Raw genomic sequence first — 7,306 nt, 5'->3', positions numbered from 1 at the left:
GGCTCCTCAGGAAAGTCTAGGAGACAAACCATGGCAATCAAAATAGCATCAGGCCTAGGTAGAAATAAAAATCTCTGAAATTTGCCATGAGTATCTCAAATTCACTTGTTTGTGTGCTCTGTTCCATTTGGAACACTTCTGTTAACACTTTTCTGTGTTCAGTGCCCAAAGCCCTATTTACTCATAACTAGAGTGGTGGTAATAATAATATGATTGTAAACCCAATCACACTGAATTGTAAATCATTGAAAGGCCTTAATATGCCATGACACCTATGGTTCTGTGTATTTTAAGTAGCAAATCCATGAAGTTAATGATACAATTGAAAAGTCAAGTATATTTTGAAGAGTTGTTCCTTCTTGAATACATGACATAAGCATCTTGATCATGACAAATATTTCCCTTGTGAAAGGAGTGGAGTTTGAGGTAAAAAGGTAAATGGCCCATTTTCTTGGCATAGTCTCCACCATGTGGTAGTAGGATCATTTTCCATATTCATTTCCCAGTGTGTGCTCCAGCCATTGTTATCACCATCACCACCAACCTCCTTCTCTCCAACAGAACACTACTGTTATTGTATCCCCGCTATACTGACTTTTTTAAAAAAAACCTTTTTAAAAAAGATTTATTTTTAAAGATTTATTTATTTACTTATGATAGGCAGAGAGAGAGAGAGAGAGAGAGAGGCAGAGACACAGTAGGAGGGAGAAGCAGGCTCCATGCCGGGAGTCCGATGCGGGACTCGATCCCGGGACTCCAGGATTGCACCCTGGGCCAAAGGCAGGTGCTAAATCACTGAGCCACCAAGGGATCCCTATGATGACCATTTTTGATGCCAGTAAATAAAATAGTCATTCCTATTAACTTTCATTTCCATGTAGAGAGGCCATATGTTTCTTGGAATACCTTTCATGACTGCTATCACACTGTTTAAGTAGCCTATTAACTTGTTGCAGAGTTAAAAACTGAACTAATTGTAGAAACTGGGGATCCCTTGGTGGCTCAGCGGTTTAGCGTCTGCCTTTGGCCCAGGGCGCGATCCTGGAGTCTGCTTCTCCCTCCTCCTGTGCCTCTGCCTCTCTCTCTCTCTCTCTCTCTCTCTCTCTCTCTCTCATAAATAAATAAATAAATCTTAAAAAAAGAGAAACATTTGGTTACCATATACATACAGTACCCACCCATGTTACCTCCTACTTACCAGGCCATTCAGCAAAATTAGCAAGGTAGGTAACTTGAACAAGAAGCAACTCAAGCAGTTGGTAAGTTATTTTTCTGCATGGACTTTACCAAATTATCTGAGTCAATCATCTGGTTGCTTCAGTATTATTTGGGTAAAAACTCATTTGAATTATGAAAGATTACAGAAAAGGGATTAAGAACACATAAATTTCCTTATTTCTGAATACTTTAACATATTTCTGAATATTTTATCATATCATTAAATAGGTGCAATCTTTAACGATTGAATTATTTATATTTTTCATTTTTATTTTTTGTGGTTTATAAATGTTTTATGCATATAATTCCTTTTTAAAAAAATTATTCATGAGAGACACAGAGAAAGAGTGGCAGAGACACAGACAGAGGGAGAAACAGGGTCCACACAGGGAGCCCAATGTGGGACTCGATCCTGGGTCTCCAGGATCATGCCCTGGCCTGAATGTGGCACTAAACCACTGAGCCACCTGGGCTGCCCTATGCATATAATTTCTAACCATGAACTTCAGAAGTAGTAGGGTGCTTTATATTCATAGTGTGTTTGGAAACAGGAATTATAAATTTATTAGCTGTAGTTATAGTAAAGTAAGGTAAATTAAATTACCTACAATATACCATTGTTACAAGGAATTTAGTTAGAACATGAAAATGTTATAATTGTGAAATGGAACTGTTATTACCAAGTATTATGAGATAGGGATATAATTTTTCTCAAAAATGGAAATTTAATTTGAATGTGACGTTTTTATGTGGCAGATGTCAGCTACATTGAACAAAATGCTTAAGTGTACAGATTCTGGACACAGAGCTTGGTTTCAAATCCCAGCTTCACAACGTGGAGGTAACGTTTCCTAGGCAGTTATGTAACCTTTTTGTATACCAAGGTTCTCCATATGTTCAATAAAGATAATAATATCCCTCAAAGGGAGGTGGTGAGTGTTAGTATTTGTGAAAACACTAGGAATATGCTTGGTTCCTATTTAATTTTCCAAAATCGTATTCATCTACCGACAAATTATTTTTTTCCCACAAATTATTTTTATATTTACTTGACACTCTCTTCATTTTTCACACTGGTTATTTTACCGTGATGGTCTAGAACTAAACTTGGAATGGTTAAATTTTTATATTTGCATAAAATTCAAATGCAGACACTCATGTACACAAATGTGCCCATAAGCATGATGTACCTACTGAACTGATAAACCCAGAGGCAGGAGAGGATAGAGGACTTAGCTCCCAACATGCCTTGATTACAAAATGCACTTGGGGTTCTTTCACCACATAAGGTTGGGAGAGTGTTGGGAATTAAAAAGCCATAGGATTTAAGAGTTGAAATAGACTTAGAAACCATGATCCATCCTTCTGCTCCTGAAGGAGGTCTTCCACAGAATGTTCACACAGTTCCTGTTCTCAGAGCTTTATGCTGATGATGACCTGTACCTCATCCCTACTCCTTATGTTGAGCTCAGAGATGTCTCTTTAACATCCAGGTCCTGGTTCTTTTTCTTTATTCTGGAAATAACATGGAATAAGTCAATTCAACATGGCTTCATTAAAAGAACAGTTTTTTAATACAATAAAATATAGATACAGAAAAAAGTAAAAGTTGATAAGTTAAGGTGACTATTCTTGTAACTAACATGCAGGCCAGGAAATAGAAGCGTGGCAAACACCCCAGGAACTTCTCTTTGTGCCTTGACCAATCATTTCCCTTCCTTGTCCCCAACGTATCCATTGTACTAATGTTTATACTGATCACCTCCTTGTATTTTAGTATCTTGATTATGAAAATATGCATCTCTAGATAATATTGTTTAGTTCAGCTCATTAAAATTGTGTATATGTCTTTTGAGTTTCCTTTAATATTAGAGCCTATTATCAAATATACTCTTAGGTTTATGTTCCCATACTAAGCGCTTCATGGTTGTCAGCTGCTCCTAACACTGTATGATGTTTAATTACCACACTTCTTTGGTTGCTGTCCATTGGACTCACCATGGGTTTATTGAATGCCTTTGTTTAGCAGTTGAGAATTGACCACCTACTCTTAGGTGTGCTATACCGCTCAAGAAGAATGTGACCATTTGTGATCATGTAGTTTCTAAAATATATGTTAGCTAGATTTAGCAAGTGAAAAACATTACTGGCTCAGCTTAAGATTTGTGTCACATAAGGTCCCAAGAATCCTTATCAGGGGTGTCAAGCCTGAAATTACACATGATGTATGTTGTGAATCCAAATATAGGACTTTTCCTTTATGCTTGTGTACATTTTCCATATTGATTTAAGTTTGGGGTTCAACTTTTAGCTATTATTATAATTTTAACATACAAGTGAATGTGATATTAAAAACAAGAAAGCACAGCTGAAGTAACAGATGTTAAGAAAGAGGCATAGATTTTTTCAATGAAACAGGTTTTTATTTTTCATGGTATGGACTTCAGTTTTTAGAAGCATAGCATGAGCTTACATGTTAGTTTGTTCAGCGAAACATAAGAGAATAGAAGCAAACATATTTAAACATAATTTGATTGTACACAGTGATGCAGAGGGAAAACTAGAAAATAAGAACATATTTACATTTCAGGAGGGAAGAATTCACAACTGTCCTTGTTCTTATGCAGTCCAAAGATACTAATTTTTTTTAAAAGATTTTATTTACTTATGAGACACAGAGAGAGAGAGGGGGGCGGGAGACACAGGCTCCATGCAGGGAGCCTGACGTGGGACTCGACCCTGGGTCTCTAGGATCACACCCTGGGCTGAAGGCAGCGCTAAATCACTGAGCCACCGGGGATGCCCCAAGGATACTAATTAATGTTCCCATGATGCCGAGTCTTTATTTCATGGGTAATCAGAAGGATTCTTGTTTGGGGAGTTACTAAGTCCATGAAATACTGATGAACCACTGCTTTCCTGTACTAATACCACAATCACATTTGCATTGAAATGCAACAATTGCACTAAGATTCAGTGATGTCTCTATTTAATGTGAATGTTGGAAGAAAAACTAGATTTGGGGCTGGTGGCAATGTTGGTAAGTTTAGTTTGTTAAATCTAATTTTGATGAGATATTGTAGTCTTTTCCTGTGGACTCCTATTAGATGCGTTTGTGGGTGGATCTCTGCCCAATTAAACTAGGATAGCCCTCTGCTGGTCTGTGTGTGCTATGAGAAGTTTGTTAATGTAGGATTCTTTTTTTTTTTTTAAAGCTTTTTTTTTAAAATTTTTATTTATTTATGATAGTCACAGAGAGAGAGAGAGAGAGAGAGAGGCAGAGACACAAGCAGAGGGAGAAGCAGGCTCCATGCACCGGAAGCCCGACGTGGGATTCGATCCCAGGGTCTCCAGGGTCGCGCCCTGGGCCAAAGGCAAGCGCCAAACCGCTACGCCACCCAGGGATCCCGTTAATGTAGGATTCTGAAGGCTAGTGGGTTAATGTGGTGTAGACCATGTAGACTAGTGCTCCACAGAGGTGATTAGCAGATCTTAGACCATGGTCAGAGGCTTATCCAAACAAGTACTGTAGGGAAAGTTTCCCTTAAGACATTGAGTTTCACCTGTTCTTTTTTCCTTTAGATTTCCTCCATGGCAATTAATTTCAGAGATGGATTTATTTATGTATGAAACTTAATATTGAAGATTAAAAATATAATATAAATATGTCTATCAAAATCAACACATTTAATTGAGCTTTTTTTTTTTGAGTGGGTAAGACATCAATCTAATTGGAGAATTGTAGGCAATTATTTAGGTGTTGTGTTTGCAGGAAAGGAAATATTTATTTTTTAAAAAAATTTGTAAGTAATCTTAATTCTGTGGTTCATAAACCATATCATCATTGTTACATTTTCAGTGAGTTAAAAACAGTACTGCGAACATATGTAGCCTACCACTCAATTCAAGAACTGGAATCATACTACAGCTTATTGCTATCTCTATGCCTTTATGCTCTCTCTTGTTCCTACCTGACTCCCAGGGAGATCATGATGTTGAATTTTGTGTTCATCACACACTTGCATTAGAATATAGTTCCTATATCAACATACATACATATATCATTGCCTAAATAACATGTATTTTAAAGTTTAGTTTATTTAAACATCTACAAAAGATATCATATCTTCTATGTGGTTTTGGGACTTTCTTTTTTTTACTTAACATTTTGTCAGTGACATAATCCAATATATTTTGTATAGGTGTGGTTCATTTCTTTCCTCTACTATATAATTCAATTTGTGAATGTATTACTATTATTTTGTCTCTTTGCTTTCTGATTACACTTTTTGGCTCATATGAAAGGTATTAGGATGGACAATTTTTTATGCCTCTTGAAGCCTATGTGCAGTAGGTCTTTTGGGTGTATGCCTAGGACAGGGATTACTGTTTATGGGATAAGTGAACTTTGCAAGGTATTTTCCCCCAAAGTGGTTCTATCAATTTATCCTATGCTAGTTTTATATAAATTATTTCATTGATCTACATTTTCTCAATGCCTGATGTTATGGACTTTTAAATCATTGCCAACTTAAAGATTATAAATGCTATCTACTTGCCTCAATTTTCATTTTCTGAATAACTAATGAGGTTGGCTACATCTTCATATATTTACTGCTATGTATAATTGTATTTCTATGAAAAACCCATTTGTTCATTCTGACAATTGTTCTTTGGCATTGCCTCCTTTTTTCTTATTAATTTATAGGGATATTATAATTGCTTTTAACTGTCTGATGGTTGTGTGCCCTGCAACATTTTCTCTCAGTTTGTTGCTTGGCATTTTACTTTAAAAATGTGTCTCCTTTGGAACAAATTATTTTAAGATTTGTGTGAAATCAGTAAAGACCCCAAATAGCCAGGGGAATTTTAAAAAAGAAAACCATAGCTAGGGGCATCACAATGCCAGATTTCAGGTTGTACTACAAAGCTGTGGTCATCAAGACAGTGTGGTACTGGCACAAAAACAGACACATAGATCAATGGAACAGAATAGAGAACCCAGAAGTGGACCCTGAACTTTATGGTCAACTAATATTCAATAAAGGAGGAAAGACTATCCATTGGAAGAAAGACAGTCTCTTCAATAAATGGTGTTGGGAAAATTGGACATCCACATGCAGAAGAACGAAACTGGACCCCTCTCTTTCACCATACACAAAGATAAACTCAAAATGGATGAAAGATCTAAATGTGAGACAAGATTCCATCAAAATCCTAGAGGAGAACACAGGCAACACCCATTTTGAAGTCGGCCACAGTAACTTCTTGCAAGATACATCCATTAAGGCAAAAGAAACAAAAGCAAAAATGAACTATTGGGACTTCATCAAGTTAAGAAGCTCTTGCACAGCAAAGGATACAGTCAACAAAACTAAAAGACAACCTACAGAATGGGAGAAGATATTTGCAAATGACGTATCAGATAAAGGGCTAGTTTCTAAGAACTATAAAGAACTTCTTAAACTCAACACCAAAGAAACAAACAATCCAATCATGAAATGGGCAAAGACATGAACAGAAATCTCACAGAGGAAGACATGGACATGGCCAACATGCACATGAGAAAATGCATCACTTGCCATCAGGGAAATACAAATCAAAACCACAATGAGATCCCACCTCACCCCAGTGAGAATGGGAAAAATTAACAAGGCAGGAAAGCACAAATGTTGGGAGAGGATGTGGAGAAAGGGGAACCCTCTTGCACTGTTGGTGGGAATGTGAACTGGTGCAGCCACTCTGGAAAACTGTGTGGAGGTTCCTCAAAGAGTTAAAAATAGATCTGCCCTAGGACCCAGCAATTGCACTGCTGGGGATTTACCCCAAAGATACAGATGCGATGAAACGCCGGGACACCTGCACCCCGATGTTTCTAGCAGCAATGTCCACAATAGCCAAACTGTGGAAGGAGCCTCGGTGTCCATCGAAAGATGAATGGATAAAGAAGATGTGGTTTATGTATCCAATGGAATATTACTCAGCCATTAGAAACGACAAATACCCACCATTTGCTTCAACGTGGATGGAACTGGAGGGTATTATGCTGCGTGAAATAAGTCAATCGGAGAAGGACAAACATTATATG

This window comes from Vulpes lagopus, chromosome 10 (assembly GCF_018345385.1).
Source record: "Vulpes lagopus strain Blue_001 chromosome 10, ASM1834538v1, whole genome shotgun sequence".
Lineage (NCBI taxonomy): Eukaryota > Metazoa > Chordata > Mammalia > Carnivora > Canidae > Vulpes > Vulpes lagopus.
This window is presented reverse-complemented; position numbering follows the sequence as displayed.